The sequence below is a fragment of the Rattus norvegicus genome, chromosome 18 (assembly GCF_036323735.1).
Source record: "Rattus norvegicus strain BN/NHsdMcwi chromosome 18, GRCr8, whole genome shotgun sequence".
Taxonomy (NCBI): Eukaryota; Metazoa; Chordata; class Mammalia; order Rodentia; family Muridae; genus Rattus; species Rattus norvegicus.
Window position 1 is genome coordinate 61,106,791 of NC_086036.1, and position 23,197 is coordinate 61,129,987.

A 23,197-nucleotide genomic window follows, 5' to 3' on the forward strand; every position below is an offset into this window, starting at 1 on the left:
TGCCGCAGTTCGCAGAATAACATCCCGGCTGAGGAAACACTTGATGGCAATTGTACAGTAAATGCTTCGCTGAGACAGAAATGACACAGCATGGGGGAAAAGTCATCCTAGTTCTGGAAAGAAAGAAATGCATCGAGCGGGTTGGAGAAAATGCAGAACAGATAATCTCCAATTACTAGTTCCTTCGTCTCACAGAAATACACTGAAGCCCCCATGGGCTCCAGGCATTCATTGCCTGAGCATGGCGGCTGCTCTTCCTGTTGCTGAGATAAAACACTCAACAGAAGCAACTGAGGAAAAGAAGGGCTTGTTCTGGCCCACATTTGAGGCTGCAGTCTGTCGTGGTGGGGAGTGGTGGGGATGTCATGGCAGGCATTTGAGGCGGCTGCTGGGATTGCATCCTGAGTTAGGAAGAAGACAGCAATAAATGCTTGCACTCAAGGTCCTCCTTTCTTTTACATAGTACAGGACCAAAAGGATGTATTCAAGTCCTTCCTTGCCCCTAGTATCCCTAAGCATGACCTGATTTGAGAACTCGGTCTTGCAGATGTAATCAAGTGAGGTCAGGCCGGAGTGGGTTGGTCCCTAATCCGATGACTGGTGTCCTAAAAAGAAAGAGATCTGCACGCAGAGGTTTACACAAGGAAGAAGGCCGTCAGATGCTGGTGTGAAACAGCTATGAGCTAGAGAGCATACAGGACTGCCAGCAACCAAAAGAAGCTGGGAGGCGGGAGTGTTCTCAGAGCTTCCACAAGGAGCTGAGCCTTGATATCACAACCGTCCCTTGTTCTAAGAAACCCAGTTTGTTGTAACTTTTTTTTAAAGAAATAAATATAGACCAGAGAGTCCAGCTCAGGAGACGCTCTGTGGGAGAACGATAGAACTAGAACCTCATTAAGACTAGGAATGCATCGAGACTCACGCTCTGGAACTGGCCCAGAAGGGTTGACTGTAAAGCACTCTTCGGAGGACTGAGGGGCTCAGTTCTTGGTATCCTAACTGTGAAATAAATAAGCGGTTAAAGCAGTCACCTTTGTGGCTGTGAGAGAAGCACTGGACAGTCCTTGTCCCCGGGTGCTACATGGTACGTCTGCTAAAACCAGAAGTTGCTTGTACCAGGAGATAACCTAGTTGTAAGAGAAGAAAATCGACTCTTTTCCAACTTGGCTTGACGGGTCCCCCGGAAGTACCTCAGATAAGTCATCACCACAGGATAGGATGACCTTCAGGGTCCATTTTGCTCTCTGTCACCATAGGCTCCATGCTGAACTGTTTCTGTAGCCCAGATCATTACGAACTAGCATATCTGAGTGGATATTCAAAACTGGTGTGGCATTTCCCCCAGCTGCATGCTGACTCTGTGTTCCTAGTGCTGCTGTATCCCCAGCTTCTGAATCACTTGAGGATCCTGTCTGAGGCTGACAGGACCAGCATCTCTGCTCCTTCATATCAGCCACAGGCCTGAAGATTTCTGCACCCTCCTCCTTCAGAGGTTCAGCAAATCTGAACATCTGGCCTTACGTACCTAGCCAGTCAGCAGGTACAAACAGCCACATGATACACAACAAGACAATGGTACTGCTACATTCCTGTCTCTTCTCGGCCTTCTCTGACCCTTGTCCCTTTGACGAAGGTATCTGGGATAAGGCCCTGGCACCCAGGGTAGCAGTCTTTCCTGCCGTTTTTGAATTTTGACTTTCTTGTGACTCAAAACAATTTATATTCTTCAAGCTAATCCTGTAGGTTTCTAGGCCCCCATAAAGGTGGAGTGCACCAAGGCACGCGATTAGAATATTCAGGAACTCCAGATCTTCTTTGTCTTCTGTCAAACTTTGTGTTATCACTTCTACCACTGAGAGTCCTCCTCCGGGCAAGATGGCTTCCATGGAATCACCCATGCAGGAGTGTGAGTATGTGGATTTGAGAAACAGAGAGAGCCTACAGAAATTGTGACACATCTTTTACACACCCTTGTTGAGTGTTGTTACAGCCTGGTCTCTCTCCTTGGCTTTCCTCTCTCTGTCTCTATTCAAGTAGATAGGGACAGTAAGGGATAAGATTGGAAGAAAATCAGCCTGCATTCCAGACTCTCAGGCTCTGGGGCCAACTTAGAGGAACTTAAAATGTTTTCAGAGATTAGAACTTCAAGAGGCCAGGCACCCTTCCTTCAAGAGGCAGCCCCCCAACCCCAATCCCACCCCTGCAACCTCTGCTTCCTCTCCTGGTTTATCAGCAGTCACAGTGTGCATCCTGAGCTGCTGCTGTGGGACACCCTTATATCCATAAAGCCTCTCCCTCCCATGGCTGGGACCTGGTCTTGCATACAGTTGCATGCCTAGCACGTACTAGCTCTAACCATATTGGGTAGCCAGTAAGTATCTGTCGGCAAACACAAGGAGGACCATTTTGTCCAAAGACTTGAAGAAAGAGAGAAACCACCGTTCCCGGGAGCAAGGAGGACCTCCCTGCGGTAGAGAAACCACTGTCCTGACCAGGAGAAGCAAGCTGATGCCTCTACTCCAGTTTCTCAGGGCTTGCTGTGTGACACACACAGCAAGAGTCCTTTGAGGACATAGCTGCATGTCCTTTGAAAGATGGGACAACACACTGCTGCATTGAAAGAGCAGGAGACAGAGGGCCTGAGGACACAGGGGTCAGGACAACAGTCACCTCTCATCCGTGACCTGAGCATGCCAACAGTTCAAGGGCAGCGCTTAGGCATCTTGTCATATTCTGTGGGTGTGAGGATCTATAATAAACTCGGGTAATTTTTCCTTGCAGTCTGCAAAGGGTATGGCTCAAATGGCCCCTCAACCTATGGTAATTGTTCTTTCACCTAAGTGTCACTCAAGGGTTTTTCTTTCCCCAGTAACTTCTGTGTAGTTTGCTGGACCTAAATTCCCTTTGTTCACTATTTAACTCTACCTAGAGGAACTAGGCAGGCCCATAGGATGCTGTGCCCGTGTATGAAGTAAAAGAAGGCTTTGGGGGAATAGTGTCTAAAGGCATTTGGAACACAGCCGAAATGGCTTACTTTTGCTTTGCATTTGACAAGATGTCTTCCTACACTTTAGTTCACAAAGGCCCTACCAGCGTCTCTCCTAACCTTCCTTATGTTATTATCTCTATGCACATCATGTTCCGACTAACTGGCCCTTGCCTTCCCCTAAATCACCCTAACATGGGCACTCTCTGTAGATAAAGCTAATTCCATCGGGAGTTTATCTGTTCAGTTAACACTGTCTATGGCGAGTCCCTCCTTATAAACTCTCCTTAGCAATTAGGTCCACGTAGTGCGTGGATCCGGAAGTAATGAACCACCACTGTCTTAGAATTTGTGTTCAAATTCACAGCAGCCAGCTTAGGTTAACGCGATGGTACTGAGGTTTGAGTCATGTCTGGTACCCACAGTGCCCAAATGCAAATTTCTTGTCCTGTGTGGCCTTATCGTCTTTATTAATATGCAGTACATAAAGGATGAGCAGTGTGCAATTAGGACCCATGGTGGGGCTGCCTGACAGGCAGACGTTATCAGACTTGGTCACGAACAGCTCTGTTTACCAACACTAGCCACTCATTTAACTGTTACAATAGAGGCCTCCTACTCTCAGAAACTCTTCTCCAACAAGGCGGTACTGTCATTTCTGTCATGTGTCACCTGGTGGGGAATAGTAGACTGGTCTCGTGAGGCAGTGGCTGGGGCAGTCTGAGTTCTTGCCCTGGGAACAGATCCAGCCATTGGATTGTAGTTCTATCCCTGAGTATTGTAAGCTTGGTGTTTGTTTGTTTCCTTACTATAGTTTTTTTGTTACTATTTTTTGAAACCAGTCAAATTTACTCAAATGAGTAATATACACTGTTACCGTGTGAAAAGGAAATGTCCCTTACAGGCTCATGTTTCGAAATCATGCTTCTCAGTGGATGGCAATATTTTGGAGGCATGTGGGTCCTTTATAAGGTGGTCCTGTCTGGTACAAACAGATTACTCTGAACAGGCCTTTGAAGGGTTAGCCTAACTCGCTGATTCTGGCTTTTTCCCACTTCCTGGTCCATGAATCATCCCTGGGTTTTTCCTCCACCATGAATTTCTCCCTGTCTTCTCCATCATGATGGACTGAAACCTTACTAAACCATCAGCCAAAAGAAACCTTTCCTCCCTTATCTGTTTTGTTTTTCCCTGCCAGGTACATCATCACAGCAATGCAAAAAAAAAAAAAAAAAAAAAAAGCTAATCACGTGCTCTCATCCCGCACACCCATCCCGTGCACCTGTCCATTACAATGTAGCATCTAATGAAAGGATACAAGGTGGCAAGTACGTGCCTTCTTAGTCCTTCATCAGAGACCACCAAATGCATTGATAAGTTTTACTTCCAAAGAGAGTCAAGGAAGTCAGACCTAAAATGGAATTAGGGAAGTTCCTCAAGTCAGTGGGAGACTGGGAAGGAGTCAGGAGGACTCTGCTCAAAGCAAGAGCACCATCGCAGAGATGGAGAAGGATGAACAGGGTTATCTCATGGGGCAACTGAGAGGAAGAAATGAGCTCACCCCAACAGAGGGCTTAGCACAGCCCCCAGCACATATTTGCCCTCACATTACCCTCAGCTCTGATTGGCAATTGGGCATGATTGAGGAAGCTGGGGGCTGGGGGAGGAAGATCAGGCTAAATACTTTCTGGGAAAAGCCCTAAGCCCTTGTTACTCAAAGCACAGTCACTGGAAATCCCTGGGAGTTTGTTACAGACACACCCCAGGCCTCCCCAGACCTGCTAAGGCAGATGCTGCATGGTGACATGGCCCTTGGGAGAAGAGGAAGTCTCCTGCAGGATCCCCAGAAACTATAGATCCCTGCCCCTGGTGTGAGAGGGACAAAATGCTGCTCTTCTCCATCTCTGTGCATCACCTGGCAATGATGAAAAACACAGGACAAAAAGCTAGCCCAACCCTAAGCCCACCCCTCTCCTGCTCTTCCATAGCTGACTTCCCCAAACCAATAACCTGTGACCTCAAAGTGCACAGGAATGTGTCCTCCTTTGTCCTGTGGCTTGCTGGTAACCCGATAGACAGCCCCAGGGCAGGGTGGCATGTTGTTTTTTAAATATTATAAGAGACACAGTGGAGCTTGCCCAACAAGCTGCAGGACTGCCAGGATGCCAACTGGGACGCCTAAGCCTTGGCAGCCAGGGCTGCCATAGGCCATACTGGTCATTAAATAAGGTCAAGAGCTGAGGGCTAGGAGACCAGCGGCGTCTCGGTGACAGTGCTGCTGCCTGACGTTTGCAGAAAACTGGTAGACAAGGCCGGAAATGCATAGCACATAAGAAGCCATCCTTTAGAACAGAAGCACGAATCACAGTGGAGGCTACAGGCTACTGCACACTTGCTAAACCCATAGGATTCGCACCAAGAGTGAGCACTGCAGCAGGGCTTTAATCCCAGCACTCAGGAGGCAGACGGATCCCCAAGTTCAAGACTAGCCTGGTCTATATGAGGTCCGGATAAGCGAGGGCTACCCAGGGAAACCCTGTCTTTAAAAAAAAAAACCCTAATTAATTAATTAATTAATTAATTAAAATAATAATAAGAGAGTGAGTCCTGAGGAACACTGTGGACCCTGATGGCAGTGGTGGTGTGGCTTGAAGTTTCACAGGCCTGAAGAACAGGGGAGCCCTGTACCCAGGACAGAAGTGGGGAGAGGGTAACACCTTCTGGGAACTTTTTATGCTTTCTCCTCAGTTGGCTTTAAACTAAAGCTGCTCTAAGAAGATAAGGTCCTCTTAAAAGGGCGGGGCAGGAGGGAGATCAGCTGCAGAAGAGAAACTATAACCAAAGCTGGGGGAACCTGAAGTAACAGGTCATTCTTAAAAATCACAGTAACAGCTGGGTCTGATGGCACGTACTTTTGATCTCACCACTCTCAGGAGGCAGAGACAGACAGATCTCCACAAGTTCAAGGCCAGGTTGGGCTATTAAGTTCCAGGACAGCCATAGCTATAGAGAACTTGTCTCAAACACAGAACTAAACCATGAGCACAAACAAATCACAGACACAGAAAGATCATGGAGGTGGGCCGTGTGGTCTAGCAGCCTCTGGCCAGACGTTGTCAGCAAGCTTTTGAAAAGTGCCTACATGATAAAGGAACCAAGTTGAAATTTTATTCAGTTGTAATTAATGTTTATGGGTATGTGTGGTTCTGCTTAGAAATGTTTCAAGTAGGCCTGTAACATTTCAGACATATAAATTCACACTTTCAACTGGTGATTGTATGAATGACAGCTACAAACCAAGCGTCTCCAACAGTCAGCTAGCATCTAATTAAGACAGGAAGCAGGCATAAAATAAATGCCACATTCTGATGATCCACCGAGAAAGATGTAAAATACCTCATTAATACTTTTAATGTGGATTACATGTTAAAATAATATGATTATATTGAGTTCAAAAATACGATTAAAGTTTTTTTTTTACTGTATCTTTGTATTTCCAAAAAAATGTCTTCAGAAAAGGTAAAAATTGCATTTGTACAGCTCTCAACATATCCTTCATAGGAATATAAAAGCAGTATAGCTCCCTTGAAAAACAAGTATAAAAGTTTCTCAGATGCTATGAGAATTACCCAACAGTTCTAACCCAAGATAGTTGCCCAAAAGAACTGAAACAGGTCTACCCTAAAACTACTATGAGAACATTCATGCAGAATAATTCCCTAAATGGTGAAAATTCAAATGCCCATATAACGAGAAGGCTAAGACGCACACATCCAATCCATAGACAGCCATATTAAAAAATACGGTAGATAATTTTACATGGATGACCCTTGGTAATACCGCATCTAGTGAAGGCAACCTCACTCACAAAGCCACACACTGTATTCCTTATGAGATGTGCAAGACTGTGTGAATGAGATTCGTTGTATATGAGACGTGCAAGATAAGAAAATCCAGAGACAGGAGGTAGAGTTTGCCTGGGACAGGGCCTAACTTCTAATTCTAATCCATACCCAATAGGGAAGATGGCCTGGGATTACATAGTGTCCATGGCTATACAAGGTATGGATGTACTATCAAAAAATTACATATGTGGCTTGCACCCGTTTTTACTGGACAGACCTGGTTTAATAATTGAAAACAGAAACATCTGTTTTTGTTTCTATTCGTCCCTGATGAGGGTGACAGAATTTAGCCAGGGCTCAGCAACATGAGGTAATTTTTCTCTCCTTTAACCACAGAGACGTGTGGCGGGCAACCGTCTGAAGACTGTTTCAAGGTTCGCTTCTGGGGAGGGAGGTGGACAGTTGCTGCTGTCCAGGGACAGTGCCTGACATTTTACACTGCTCAGGCCAGCTGTCCAGCGAACTTCCCCACCCGATACGTCAGTGATGAGGAGGCTGGTAACTATGGGGACCGCTGCCCAGACGTCACCCACCCAACCACAGCTTCCTTTGCTCCATCTCCATCCATTTTTCTGCTTCCCAGAAGACAGAATTTAGACATGGCCTACCACAGAGGTTTTCTCCTGACCCACTCTTCCTGGGAACAGTGACTCTGGGGGCTCTGAGGGTTGTCCAAGCAGCGCCCTGAAAACCACCACCTGTCTTGGAAGCTGTTGGTTGTGGAGGTGCTGGGCGTGGCCTTCCTTTCTGAGATTTCTCAAGTCCCAAAAATCGAGTCAGCCCTATCCAAGGCAGACTTGTTTCCCTTTCTGTGCCAGGTTTTCTAGAACAAAGGCTCCTCTGATACCTGAAAGTAAAACCAAAACAAGACATTATACCTCCTTTTTCAGACCGCTTGCTACATCTGTAGCAGTCTCTGTAGCCAGTTACCACAGATGTAGAGTATTAGAAGTCCCTGAAAAGTCAGTACATAAATTCCTCAAAACTCAGATTGACCTAATTCTCCAACCCTAGAAAAACAAAAATTCACTGGCATGCTGGTGTCTACCTATAATCCCGGCACTTAGGAGGCAGAAGCAGGAGAATCAAGAGTTCAAGGTCAGCCTGAGCCATACCTACATAAGATCCTGTCTCAGAGACAAAGAAATAAAAAATATATCAATTTATTATCTTAGAATTCTAGAGGTCAGAAGTCCATCATGGGTGAGCTAAGGTCTGGGGTTCTACAAGACTGTGTCTTTCCAGAGGAAACCTTCTTTTTCCAACCTCTAGGGAGAGCTGGCAATGAGTCATTGGTTCGTGGTAACTTCCTTACCTTCAGAGTGAGCGAAACAGCACCTCCAAATCTCTCTCTCACCCTTTCTCTCATTTTCTCTTCAACTTACAAGGACCCTAGTGATCGCATAGGCCCGTCCCAAAAGTTCAAAATAGTCTCACACTCAACGGCCTCAACCTCATTCCTCTGCCTAGCATGGTGACGTCTATGAGGCCTGGAGATGCCTTGGAGAAGGACTGCAGCCGCCTTTGAGGGCATTGTTCAGCTACTGTGAAGTAAAATGGGTCTGGACAATCGACTGGTGTGTCTCTCAGCCTTCATTTCATACAGAAAAGGAATCCAGAGCTTTTGTTTTTCTGGAGTTGGAGAATTTACTCTGTAGTGGTTTGAATGAGACTGGCTCCCTACAGGCTCACATATTTAACTGTTTAGTCAACAGGGAGTTAAAAGGATTAGGAGGATAAGGAGGTTGGGCCTTGTTGAAGGAAGCATGTTGCTGTGGGTGGGCTTTGAAGTTTCCAGAGCCTATGCCAGGCCCAGTCGTCTTCTTCTTCTTCTTCTTCTTCTTCTTCTTCTTCTTCTTCTTCTTCTTCTTCTTCTTCTTCTTCTTCTTCTTCTTCTTCCTCTTCCTCTTCCTCTTCCTCTTCCTCTCCTCCTTCTCCTTCTCCTTCTCCTCCTCCTCCTCCTCTCTCTCTCTCCCTCCCTCCTTCCCTCTCTCCCTCCTTCCCTCCCTCCCTCTCTCTCTCGTTCCCCCCCTCTCTCCAGATCACGATGAACTCTTTCAACTACTTCTCCAGCACCGTGACTGCCTACAGGCTGCCATACTTCCCACCATGATGATAATGGGCTAAACCTCTAAAACTGTAAGCCAGCCCCCAGTCAGATAGAGTTGCCTTGGCCACAGTGTCTCTTCCCAGCAACAGGAGAGTGACTGAGACCTCTCAATCTGAGTTTTGAGGAATTCACATACTGATGGTTTAGGTTCTAATTCTCCATGACTTCCTGCCCCAGAGTGGTCCAGGTGGTCTATAAACTGCTATTATAATAACTACACCTCTTTCTAGCTTAAAACAAGTGAATATGGTTCTGGTGTTTATTTCAGTGGTGGCTGTTTACAAAGGTTCTGAAACTGCTGTCACAGCCTTTGGCCATGTGGACCCATGGATCCCAGGGTGATTTGGTTGTGAGCCTAGCCTTTAACGGCTGAGCCATCTCTCCAGCCCCCCAGGGTGATTTGAAGTACAACATTCACCCATCTCTTCTCACTGACAGGCACTGGTTGTGCCCAATAAACCCTAACCCTTACTCACAAGGAATCTACAATCCAGCTGGGACACAACCCAGCATTCTGTCTGTCATGGGGGTGGGGAGGCTTTACTGCAAAGACTCTAAAGTCAGGGGAAAAGAGCTATAAAACAGGGAGGAGGCTATAAATAACAGTTGCGTGGTCATATGGGAGATTAGAGCACCAGAATGGTTATGAAACTAGCAGCGCTGGACTTTAGACATGGGTGAGTGGGCCAGCATCCTTCAAGGCCAACCCTTCGAAGGGAGCACCCTCATGGGGCTAGGGAGGGTGTAAGCTCAGTTGACAGAAATGCATGGATCTGTGGGTTCTATCCTTCGCACCATGTAAGGGAGGGGGATAGCAGTACATACCTGCAATTGTAGTGCCCAGGATGTGGAGACAGGAGGATCAGGAGAGTTCAGAATCATCCTCAATTACACAATGAGTCTGAGGCAATGTAGTCTACAGGAAACCCCATTACAAAGAAAGGGAGAGCCCATCCCCAGTCTTCTGGGCTATGGGAGATTAAGCCCTCATGAAAGAGTTTAGGAAGCCTTCCTTAGAATCTCTCCCCAGCAAAAGCAGGTCCTGATGTAAGAAATTAGATAGAGTTCATTTGGGAGTTAACCCCAGGAAACAGAGGGCAACAGAAGTGTGAGACAGGAAAACAAAAGAAAAAACACAACTGGTAAATAGTCATGAATGGACATGCCACTATGGAGGGCAGAGGACACTGTGAACCTTGCCTTAGAGTCATTGCCTGAGAAGTGGGGGACTAAGGTGTTATCTAATGATTTGTACTCCTCCTTGGTTAATTTTCCAGCACTATCCTCAGCATTAGAAACAACCAAGTCACTTCCTAAATGGGGCAGTCAATAGGACCTGAATGACACTGTTCCCTCTCAGTCATAATCCACTGGGGCCATGATCAATCCCAGACCGCACTCTTTCTGTGGTCTACGATGATCTTAAAACGCATATGCCCCGGCCATGTTGATTACACTCTCTGAGCCTGGGACCACACAAAGAGTGAATGCATACGTGTGTGTGTGTGTGTGTGTGTGTGTGTGTGTGTGTGGTGTGTGTGTGTGTGTGTGTGTGTGTGTGTGTGCAGTTGATGGCAATGCTTGTTTCTCCCATCCTCAGTGCAAATGCTGACCAGGTATAGAAATTGGGAAGTCATCTCAATCACACCCTCTTTCCCTCCTCCCAAAAAGAAAAATCATGTGTAGAAAGTATTTCTTAAAAATTAAATAAAAGACATTTTGGGGGATGGTGTTGTCACGGAGCCTCCTAACCGTACAACTAACATAACAGGACGTCTGACTGTCTGCGTGGCCCCGGTAAATAAATTTATTTCAGGAAGATGTTCATTCATTTGCCATTTAAATGTCACGCCAGGAAAACAGTTTTAATACTTCCATCCATAAGAACGTGGGGCAGCTAAGACTAACTCTGCTACAAACCAGCTGAATATGAAACTCTTAGAGACTATGATGGCTCTATCAGTTGTTGGTCTGATAATTTTAGTAGGCTTATTACTGAGCCACCATTCACATTTTAAACATATTGATAAAAATGGCATGCCAGTCTGCAGCCCCACCAGCAGGGCAGTAGAAAAACCTGTCTGCTCACAGGCGTGTGCTACCATAGCTTTCAGAACTATCTCTGAAATTTGAGAAAAGGAACACGGGACAATGGGAAGGAGGGAGGAGGAAAGGGATTGGTAAATTTGCTTATCTTTTCATGAACCGCTTGGGAATTGTGGTGGTTTGAATATGCTTGGCCCATGAGAAGTGGCACTCTTAGGAGGTGTGGCCTTGTTGGAATAGGTGTGATGTTTTTGGAGGAAGTGTGTCACTAGGTAGGTAGGCTTCGAGGTCTCCCAGTACTCAAGCTCTACCCAGTGTGGAAGAGAGACCCTCCTCTTGGCTCCCTGAGAAGACAGTCCCCTTCTGATGGCCTTCAGATCAAGATGTAGAACTCTCAGCTCCTTCTCTGGCACCATGTCAGCTTGGATTCTGCCCTGTTTCCTGTCATCATAATGAACTGAACCTCTGAAACTGTAAGCCAGCTGTAATCAAGTGTTGTCCCTTATAAGAGGTGGTTTGGTTATGGTGTGTCTTCACAGCAATAAGACCCTAACTATGACAGTCACATTGTTCACTTTTAATTTTTGTTAGGATTTATTTTTATTTTATGTGTGCTTTGCCTTCCTATGTGCACTACCTGTGTGCAATGCCCTTGGAGGACAGAAGAGGGTGCTGGATCCCCTGGAGCTGCAGTTACAGACAGTTATAAGCCCAGAGCAAGGTTAGGCCCAGGTGTGGTGGAAATGGTAATTTCAGAGTGGGGTCCAATCCAACTAGATTGTCCTCTGTGCTTAATAGAGGCAGGCAGATCTCTGAATTCTTTTGCAATGTTAAAAGAAAATGTATGCTTGCTGTATCCTAAGAATTATGGTTCTTGGGTCATAGGATGCTGATTCATAAATAATCAGAACAAAGTCTGGAGTAAGTGACTGGATTGATATGTGAAACTGTCTGGGCTTATGATCTGCAAGAGGTGAGCTATCCAGAGAATGTTTTTAGGATAGCAAGAGAGAACTGCTTAAAGAATGGGCAGGAGCAGAACAGAGAGAGAGAGAGAGAGAGAGAGACAGAGACAGAGACAGAGACAGAGACAGAGACAGAGACACAGAGCAAGAGTGCGAGAGACAGACAGACAGAGAGGCAGACACAGGGAGACACAAGAAACACACACACACACAGAGAGAGAGAGAGAGAGAGAGAGAGAGAGAGAGAGAAACAGAGGCAGAGAGACAGAGACAAAAGGAGAAACAAAGACACACACATGCACACACAGAGAGAGAGAGAGAGGGAGAGAGAGAAAGACAGACAGAGAGACAGACAGAGACAGAGAGACAGAGACAGAGAGAGACAGAGAAACAGAGCAAGAGTGCGAGAGACAGAGACAGAGAGGCAGACACAGAGAGACACAAGAAACACACACACACACACAGAGAGAGAGAGAGAGAGAGAGAGAAACAGAGGCAGAGAGACAGAGGCAGAGAGACAGAGACATAGGGAGAAACAAAGACACACACATGCACACACACACACACACAGAGAGAGAGAGACAGAGAGAGAGAGAGAGAGAGAGAGAGAGAGAGAGAGATCTCCAGAGAAAGCAGAGCACAAGCCACCAGCTTGGACTCACGATTTGGCTTGCAGTCCTTTGTTTTCGCTACTCCCAGACATCCCTTCCCTCAGAAGCCCCTCTCCAGGTCAAGGCTGGTCCTTGGCAGCTGAGAATGACTTTCTTTCCTGATCTTTCCACCTTTACCTGTGAAGCAGTAGGATTATACCCAGTACACTGCTCCACCATGCTTGGCTTTTGTTGATAGATATAGCCTGTGCTGGGGTTTGTGCAAAGTGTTTGCATCTTTGGATCTCTCCATTGTTTCCTTTTGAGCCCCAGAAAGGCTTGCTCTTTCTTCCACTTTATTTGATACTCACTTTGGCAACAAAATCAGGAATTAATTGAGATTTGGTGCCTTGAAACTTAGAGATATTTATGTTTTGTTTCCTGCACTGAGGAAAAAGGGGCAAGCTACTCAAGGCTATGCTTGCTCACCAGAACTAACAGCAAACATTTTCAGCTCCAAGGATTTTTTTCCCTTTTCTAAAAGAAAAAGAAAGAAAGAAGGAAAGAAAGAAGGGAAGGAAGAAAGAAAGAAAGGAAGAAAGAAAGAAAGAAAGAAAGAGGAATGAATGATGAATGAATGAATGAAAAGAAGGAAGAAGTTTCGAGCTCCAAGTTTTGTTTCCTTTTCTAAAGAAAATCTGAGCACAGTGGAACAACCCATCCTTTTAATCCTGGTACTTGTGAGTTCAAGGACAGCATCATCTACTTAGTACAGTCTAGGCAAGCCAGATCTACATAGGGAAAACTTATCTAAAAAAATGAATTCCATCTCCTTAAAATATTAAAACATCATTAATGTTTTCTTCCATTGAATTCTCACCTCCTTCCCAAGAGTTAATCATTTCTGTCTTTTGGTTTCATACCCAGGAGTCTTAGTTAGAGCTTCATTGCTATGAAGAGACGCCATGACCAAGGCAATGCTTAACAAATGACAACATTTAATTGGGGCTGGCTTACAGCTTCAGAGATTCAGTCCATTATCATCATGGCAGGAAGCATGGCAGCATCCAAGCAGACATGGTGCTGGAGGAGCCTCGAGTTCTACATCTTAATTTGAAGGCAGCCAGGAGGAGACTCTGATTCCACACTGGGCAGACCTCAAAGCCTGCTCCCACAGTGACACACTTCCTCCAACAAGGCCACACCTACTCCAACAAGGCCACACCTACTCCAACAAGGCCACACCTACTCCAACAAGGCCATATCTCCTAATGCTACTCCCCATGGTAAGCATTGAAACACTTGAATCTTTGAGGTTCAAACCTATTCAAACCACCACACCAGGACTGTATAGCTGGATCATATGTAGTTCTATTTTTAGTTTTAAAAGGAACCCCATTGATTTCCACAGTGGCTATACCAGTTGATATTTCTACCAGAAGTGTGTGAGGGTTTCTCGCTCCTCCCCACCCCCAGCACTTGTTTTCATTTGGTATAACAAATAGTATGACAGATTGACTTTGGGACATAAACTGTACCATGTGGTATGTATTACTTTGGAATGTGCCTATGATAAATTGTGATCCACCCATCATTTGAATGGGCTATATAGTTTGTTTATACATATCTCTCAACATTGCCTTTCAGGCATATCTAACCTGTGGCCCACACACATGGCTGTATGAAGCAGAAAGCAGTTATGAACGTGGCCAAACGCTAAATCATAAACTTATTTCAAACAGCACGAGATGTTTTGTGATCTGTTATTTGTTTTGCAACTGAGTCACAGTTCCCGATCATGAACTTTGAGTATGGTGGCATCGTGTGTGTCCGCAATAGCAGAAGCTTGGACACACCTGCTGAACTCCATAGCCCGTATGTCACAGGCTCCGTGGGAACATGGAAATGATTTGCTTAAAGGTAGATTCTGGGAAGTGAAACTGCTCTGTCACAGGCAACAGTGCTCCTACCTTTAAACAAGATGCCAAACTACAGAGCTGCTGCCTTATGCCCGCATCCCCCGGATCTCAACCTCATTGTTCCATCATTTGAGATCTCAAAACGAGCTTTGTCTCTGTCCCTGTCTGTTCTTCCATCATCTCTCTCTCTCTCTCTCTCTCTCTCTCTCTCTCTCTCTCTCTCTGTGTGTGTGTGTGTTTGTGTTTGTGTGTGTGTGTGTGATATTTTTGACTCTGTCCCTGTCTGTCTCTGTCCCTCTGTCTTTCTCCATGTCTGTCTGTCTGTGTCTGTGTGTGTGTGTGTGTGTGTGTGATTTTTGTCTCTGTCCCTGTCTGTCTCTACCTTTCTGTCTTTCTCCCCCACCGTGTGTGTGTGTGTGTGTGTGTGTGTGTGTGTGATATTTTTGTCTCTGTCCCTGTCTGTCTCTCTGTCTTTCTCCATGTCTCTGTGTGTGTGTGTGTGTGCCTGTCTGTCTGTCCTCCCCCTCTGTGTGTGTGTATTCCACATGTGTGCAGAGGCCAAAAGAGGGGGTCAGATCCCCTGGAGCAAGAATTGTGAGCCACCTGATATGGGTGCTAGAAACTGAACCCCAGTCTCCTGTAAGAAGACCGAGTCCCCTTAACTACCAAGCCATCTCTCTAGCCCCATAATTTTTAGTTTATTTTATCGGATGGGTAAAAGATATCTTTTCAAAGTTTGTGTACTCCTAGTTGCCAGGAACCACAGTATCTCCTCCTGCTTACCGATCATAGGTCTTTTCTATTTATCTTTAAAAAAAAAACAAAAAACAAAAAGCTTGTATAGTTTGGCGTCCATTGGGAGGTATTGCTATTTCCCCGTATGACGCCCAGCTGCCAGCCTTGAGCGTGTTGCTGTTCCCTGAAGCAGAAAGGCTCTTTTTATTGTAAACCCATTTTCAGTGCAGAATTTGAGCCCTATATTCTCCACTCATAAGGACTCATCTCTGTCTTGGTGGCTACTAGCACACTGTTCTGATTACCACGGACGTATCGTCTCCCTATTTGCGGTCGGTTAATTGAATGTCCTTTCCCCAGACTTGCTCTGAGGATGCAAGCTTATCTTCAGTCACAGGAACAGAGCCAGTAAATCCTGCTCCTGGCCTCTAGTTCCACCCGAAGGCAGCAGCGAGGGCTGAGTTCCCGGGACCCTCACGGTCCAGTGACCCTTCTCAGATCAGCTTCCCCTGCGGCCAGCCAGACCCCTGGTACTGTGCTCCTCAAAATAAACTCAGCTGCAAGTAGCACACCTGTTGAGGATTAGTCACAATAAAGCAGGGTCTGAGTTTATTTCAGTCGCACAGACAGGTGAGGGGCTCTTACTCCTCCAGGGGTCCTCACACAGACAGGGGAGGAGCTCTTACTCCTCCAGGGGTGAAAGATTAAGCTTCACAGGCCCCTGTCTTCCCGTTGTAGTTTCCATACCAAAATACCCCAGACTGCAGTAGTCACCCTGGAGCGGCCTAATTAAGCACATGGCTTCTAAACAACACCGCCCTCAAGAGCCACCCAGGGAACTTACTAAAAATGTACGTCTGATTAAGCAGAGAGAGTTTAAATCAGGGGTCTCCGTCAGGTCCCTCCCCTCAGAGATAGGGAAACCCTGTAGAAGAGGGGGAAGAAAGATCTAGGAGTCAGAGGGGATGGAGGACTTTAGAACACGACCCACCAAATCAACTAAGCAAGACTCAGATGGGCTCACAGAGACTGAAGCGGCAAACACGGGGCCTGCCTGGGTCTGCACCGGGTCTTCTGTGTGTGTGCGCCATGGCTGTTAGCTTGGTGTTTTTGTGGGGCTCCTAATAGCGGGAGTGGGTGTATCTCTGACCCTGTGGCCTGCTCCTGGGATGATTTTCCTCCTATCTGATTGCCTTGTGTAGCCTCGGTGTAAGAGCCTTTGCTTCTTATTGTATCTAATTGTATCTTGTTGTATCTTGTTGTATCTTGTTGTATCTTGTTGTATCTTATTGTATGTATCTTCTTATTGTATCTTATTGTGTCCTGTTTGGCTGATGTCTTCTGGAGGCCTGCTCCATTACCATCATTAGAGAAGTAGTACTAAGTTATCTACCCTTCAGGTCTCCATTTCCTCTGCTCAGCAGGGTTGAACTTGGAGCCCCCGGAATGCTCCTTGCCTCCTACTCTGTGTGGGCTCCAAGACTTTCTTTCCAGGCTGTGTCACAAGCTAGCCGAGCTTCCATCAAGGTACCCATGTCCAAGCCCTACCATGGGACTAGTGCACTACCATCAGAATCTCTGGAGCACAACTTGGACCTCTGTGTTCAGAAGGTACCACCTACAGTTCTGCAGCAGAGCGTGGCTCTTGTACCTTGGGGGTTAAAGAATCAATTGAAAGCTTTAATAGCTCTCAAAGCCCAAGCTTCCACTGATGGGAGTGGACTCTTTGTTGGTAGAACATAAGGAATGCCCAAAAGACTCCATGAATATTAAGGACAATTCCTTAATATAATCATTCATTCATTCACTCATTCATTTACTTTTGCCATGCTGGGGCTGAAAGCCAGGCCTCCAGCATGGTAGGCAAACATTCTACCACTGTGCTTCATCCTGCCCCCTTAAAAATCTTTCTAATCTAGGAAAGATGCTGTGCTCTGCCAATCAGGGCTTCTGGAACCTCAGAGCCCACAGGAATCTCCTAGAGAATAGGGTTAAATGGAAACCTGACTCACCCGGAAAGCCACAGGCTTGGAAAGCACGAACTTCGAACCAGATGACCCACAGACCTCGCAGAGAGTTACAAGCCTGTGAGTATTTTCATTAGTCGCTTACGCCTAAAATGGTGAAAGCAGGCAGGGAGCCTGAACAGGATCGTATCCATCCAGGTGGAAAATGGGGTTTTGCAGAAGTGGCTTAGTGGCTTCATGATTGAAAACAAAGCAAACGTTTGTGTTCCTCTCTGGGTCCGCCTTGGAGTGGTGTTGACAAGAGGCTCAACTGCCACATGCTGTGGGAGATGAGCCAGGGTAGCCTCTGCCCTTGCTGTCATTGTCACCAGAGCGGGAGACACTGTTCATCGTGCAACCTGTCTGACAAGAAGGTTTAAATGTTTGCTTTCATTTCTCCCGCCCTCCTGGCCCTCAGAATTATTTGCTAGAGACTTACAATGTATCCTGCCTGTTTGCAGGTCAGTCAATACAGATTTCAAACTTAGATATGCCGGCTTTTTGTGTTACCGCCAAGCACTCAGACGTACAGTGAGTTTCATACATACCTCCAAGGGTTCAAATCCGCTTAACACAGGAGATGAACGGCTGCAGCACAACTGGGAACCAGTTGGGGAAGGAGGCAGCTGGCAGACAGAAATCTATTACTCAGTAGGAACTGCACTGTGTAAACTTCAAGGTTTGTGTCTCTATGTGTCTATCTCAGTGGTTCTCAACCTTCCTACTGCTGTGACTTTTAATTCAGTTCCTCATGTTGTTGTAAGCTCCCCACCCCCAACCATGGAATTTTTTCATTGCTACTTCATAACTGCAATTTGCTACATTGATGACTTGTAATATAGATGTCCAATGGTCTTGGTCAACCCTTATGAAAGGGCCACTCCCAAAGAAATTGAGACCTACAGGTTGAGAACTGCTCAATCACCATTTTGTTTTAGTTCAGGTTTGAGGGTTTGTTGGGACTTTCTAAGCCAGGATTTTTATATGTTCAGGCCAGCCTTGACTTTACTACATAGCTAGCCCACAGTGACATGGAATTTTCTATCCTCTTGGCTCAGCCCACTGTGGGCAGCACCATTACCTAGGCAAACGGTATTGAATTGTATGAGGACAGAGAAGTGGAGCTGAGCATAAGCAAGCAAGCAAGTGGGCTGCACATATTTATGTGCTTTTGCCTGTGTGTGTGATGTGACTAACTGCTCTAAGTGTGACGTCCCTGTGCTATGGGATTATGAATCAAACAACCCCCTTCTTCCCTAAGTTGCTTTTTGTCCAAGTATTTTATACAGCATCAGGAATGAAAATAGAGCACCTAGCATTGGCCTCGGAGAAATAAGAACTTAACAGATGTGGTAGTACTCATGACAAGAAAACCCAAATGTTCTTTAGCCAGGAAGTCATTAAGCAAACTCAAAGACTCACTCGCAAACCTCACACGAGACTACTTAGCAAGAAAAGGCAGGGACTTCTGACACACACAACTTGGATGAGTCCTGGAACTGTGCTAAGGGGATAAATTCCTGGGAGATTATGTACTTTCTGATTCAAGCTCTATAGGATTTTAGGATTGAAGGATAGATTACCAGAGAATAGAGGAGAGGGCAGCAAGGAGATGTGGGTGCAGCTAGTTATGTAGTTCATGGAGACCAAGACGTTTTTATGATGACACTGTTCCAAATCATTTCTTATGTGAATATACAGTTGTCTCAAGAAAATTCAATAAATACCAGTAGGAAAACATTTGTGGCTGGCCCTCAAGAAGTCTTTGGTAAAGGAAGCATCATGAGTGGAGATGTAGTTCAGAGGTAGCGTCCTTGCTGACTGTATGCAAAGTCTTAGGTTCAATCCTTACCATGGACAAAAATCTAACAACAAAAGCAAAACAGGAGATAAATAATAAAATAAAAATAGTAATACCATTACTTATTAATTGCGTTGGGCACATAGCATATCACCTTGAACCCTTCAGACATTGCTGATGTTTTTGTTTGCATTTTTTTAAATTTTGTTTTTGTTTTTGAGATAGGCCACCAAACCTGTAACCTTGGCTATCCTGGAACTCACTATGTAGACCAGGCTCGTCTTAAACTTATAGAGATATGTGGATACTTAAAAAAAAAAGATTTCTGTATTCTTATCATTTTACATGTATGTCTGAGTACCTACATACATGTCTGTGTAACGTGTGTGCCTGGAGCTTGAGGAAGCCAAAAGAGGGTGTTGGATCTCCTGGAGCAGGAGTTACAGGGATATTATAAAAACTATTTGTTTTACAGGTGAGAAAACAAGCACTGAGAGAGCTTACATCATCACAGGAAATAGCAGGGCGGTGAGCAAATCGAGGGCTCAAGCCTACACTCTGCTCGTGGGAGACACATCTGGGTGGATGTCTGCACCAAACCCTATACGTCAGGGTCTTTTCTGTTACGTCATGTACTGAGGCGGTGATTTTGAAGTCTGGGGTACAGAGCATAGTAGGCAAAATATCTTCTTCCTCCTTCCCAAGCTCACAGAGCATTTGCTGTTATTGATGGTCTGGGCAACATCCACATTCAACTTCCCTTCCTTCCCTTATTACGTTGGAAACTTCTGCCCTTCTTCTTCAAGGAAGCACTTAGTGGGCTGTATTTGGCTTTCCTGAACAGCAGCATCATCCTTTCTATACTCCAGGGGCCATTACTGAGGAAGGTATCTGAACACACACCATGATACCACAGCAGTCAGATAACCAAGACAGCTACGAAGTGGCTAACAGGGTGAGTGTCTGTACAGGATGGACTCACCAGGCAAAGTAGGGGTGTATAAACTATGTAGGGAAACAAGATTTTTCTGAACGCTGTTCAGAATGGCTTGTAATTCAATACTTAATGAATGATCTCTTTCTGAAACCACAGATAGCCCAAATACAAATTGAGGAGTGGGGAGCTACTGTACACGGAATGACGGCAAGAGTGCTGTGGTTTCCTTGGAAAGGACAATTCAAAGTAAGGGAAGGAGAAAGCAAAAAACGTATTGAGGAGAGCCTCCCTGGCAAGCAGGACTGGCACCTGCTCCCACGACCTCCCCAGGGGCAGCAAGCGCTTGTGGTTGATTTCTTCTCTGAACTAAGCTAATTGTTGTTATCAGAATACCAAGAGGTGGTCGGAGCAATATTGGAACACTATGGTGGTAGATTTCAAGGTGAACAGGACCTGTCCACTGTTTGTGAAGTTTCTGCCAAGCTTGCATTGTCCCCCCCCCACACACACACACTTACGCCTTTATTTACAGCATCCCTCTAAGTATAAAGGATCAGAATGAAGGGTCCCCTAAGTATTCCTAATCATGACTGTGGGGATCAAACGTTGCAGCACACTGATGAGACATTCCACAAGATGGCTACATCTTCACTGGCACTGGACAAGCATATGACTTTGGTCCTCTGTAACTGCTGAGTTCCCTCCAGCCCTGGCAGGGTTTGGGTTTGGGTCTGGTGTGGGAGCATGGTGGGAACTTGGTATCCGTGTTTGTGTGGACCCGCCCACCACCTGACAATGCTGGTAATTGCTTGGGTGTCACTCCCTTCTCAAGAGTCACCGAGGTTGGGAAGGCAGCCTGCAGAGCAGTATCAGCTGGCTTACCTATTCCTTAGGCTCCTGCTGGATTAGCAGGTCTGAGGGTCTGGAGGTCCCTCCCATCGCAGCACTGCTGAAGCCACAGCCCAGTATTCACCAGGATGGAGAGCCCCGCCCCACACGTAGGTGGAGAAACCCCACTTCCAGGATTACAGTCCCTCCGCCTGGCATGAGACGACCCATGGCCACGAATTGGCCTCTTCCCTGCCACAGGGACATCTACAGACATGCTCCCTTCAGGGATAGGAGCCCTTCCACTAGCACTTACAGCCCCACTTCCCCAAGGAATATGTCCACCAAGACAATAAAGGCTGAAGTCATACTTGGATCACTAGTGTTCAGGAGGGAATCCGGGTGCAAGGTGATAGCTCCAGAACAGGAATTCTTAAACTTTTTGCTTTCCCAATTCCTTTTTAGCACAAGAGATTGCATATGAACATATATATACACACATATATATACGCATATATGTATATATACACATATATATACTCACACATATATACACACATGCATACATAAATACATACATATGCATATATGTGTTTATATGTGTGTAAATAAATGCTTGATTTGTATACTTATTTTATGTACATATATACATATAAAAATATGCACATATATACACTTATATATACACATAAAACAAGTATACAAATCAAGCATTTACTAATAATACACAACAAAGAAATATATTTTTGCATCAATCTTTCGGTAAATATACAGTGTTACCCTCGTTACAAACCAAATTTACACACTAAGGGTATGGCTATGCCTTCTTTTTTTTTTTTAACCTAGAATGAAATATCGATTGGATAGTTGATGCTACAAGAGGGAGAGCAACTTGAATGATCTTCAGAGTTAGTGGCTATTTTGATTTTATACTTGTCAATGCTGAGAATGCCACTTTGCATACACATGTAATACAAGGTGGCAAAATTACTTTTAGACTCTTTCTGGAAAAAAAAATCTATATTCTGTCCCAACCCAGAGCTAAAATTGATTTAAGGATTTGTGTGTGCTTGTGTGTTCCTAATGGAGAGATGTATGCACATGTGTGGGGTTCAAAGGCCAACATCTTCCTCAGTTCACTGTCCACCTTGATATTTCTAAGGTTTACTTTAATTATTGCTAAATTATGTGTGCGTATGTGAGAGGGGTGTGGAGTACATGTGTGTGAGTTCAGATGCCTGCAGAGGCCAAAGCCATGGGATCCCCTGGAACTGTGAGACACCTTGAACCCTAGTCCTCTGCAAGAGCAGTATGCTGTCTCTCAGGCCCTGAACTTAAGTTTTTTGAGAAGTCTCTCTTTGAACCTAGAGCTTGCCAATTCAGTTGTATTATGCAAGCCCAAGGAGCTTTCTGTCTCTACCTCACAGTGCTAGAACTATAGGTATCCCAAGTCTTTGCACCAGGGCTGGGGATCAAACTCGGGTCCTCATGTTAGTGCAAGGAGCACTTTACTGATCTCCACAGTCCGCCATTGGTTATTTGGTTCCTGTTTTGTTTTGTTTTTATGAAACTCAAGTCAATAAGACTAAGTCAATAAGACCAAACATCATAGCACAATATGATCCAAAGACACACTAACTTGATAAGTTATTGATGAAAAAATATAGAGTAGAAAAATATTGATAGCCGTGGTTTCCACATTTATTATTATTTCTATGCGAGCAGAAAACTGCATACGTACGGTAAAAACACTGAAGTTCCTAAGCTGTGAAAGCCTCCATCTGAGCTGAGGGGCTTCACGTGGCAGCATTCGTTGGCGCTGTGTGGGGTGCTGGCATGCCCAGCACGACTCTACACATGCATGTTCCGGCCCAGGGCTACAGTGATATCTCACAATGCAACTTGGGCCAGTTGCATTGTTACAGTTACAAACACCCCTGATATATTAATGTATATATAATATGATTATATTGTGTATATATTATACCTGTATTTATATTCGTGTGCATAATGTAATTAATGTATTTGATTTTGAATTAATTTTTGGTTGTTACATACTCGCTAACCTTCTACCATTGCTAAACTTTACCTGAACCCCCCCCCACATTCACTGTGGGGGTCACGACCCACAGTTTATGCAGCTGGACTATAGAATAAACCAACCCATTACCAGAACTAGAAGAGCCCACGGACGTGCATGCTGTTTGTGGAAGGTTGACAACAGCATCTTACATTGAGCTAAGGGAAGAACGCGCTCAGGTAAGTAAAGACGGTGAGGTAATCAGTAGTCATCAGAATCCTACCTACCCAGGCAGTTAATCCCCTACTTGCTCACTCGATGGTTGAGTGCTTATTACGTGGCCGCCATG

The 23,197-nt window shown here is 45.4% G+C and overlaps 1 protein-coding gene across 1 annotated transcript in view; it reads right to left on the reverse strand.

Annotated features, from left to right (window-relative positions):
* Alpk2 (alpha-kinase 2) overlaps positions 1–23,197 on the reverse strand; it is a 115,987-nt gene that overhangs the window by 61,074 nt on the left and 31,716 nt on the right. The gene's annotated exons all lie outside the window — the stretch shown is intronic.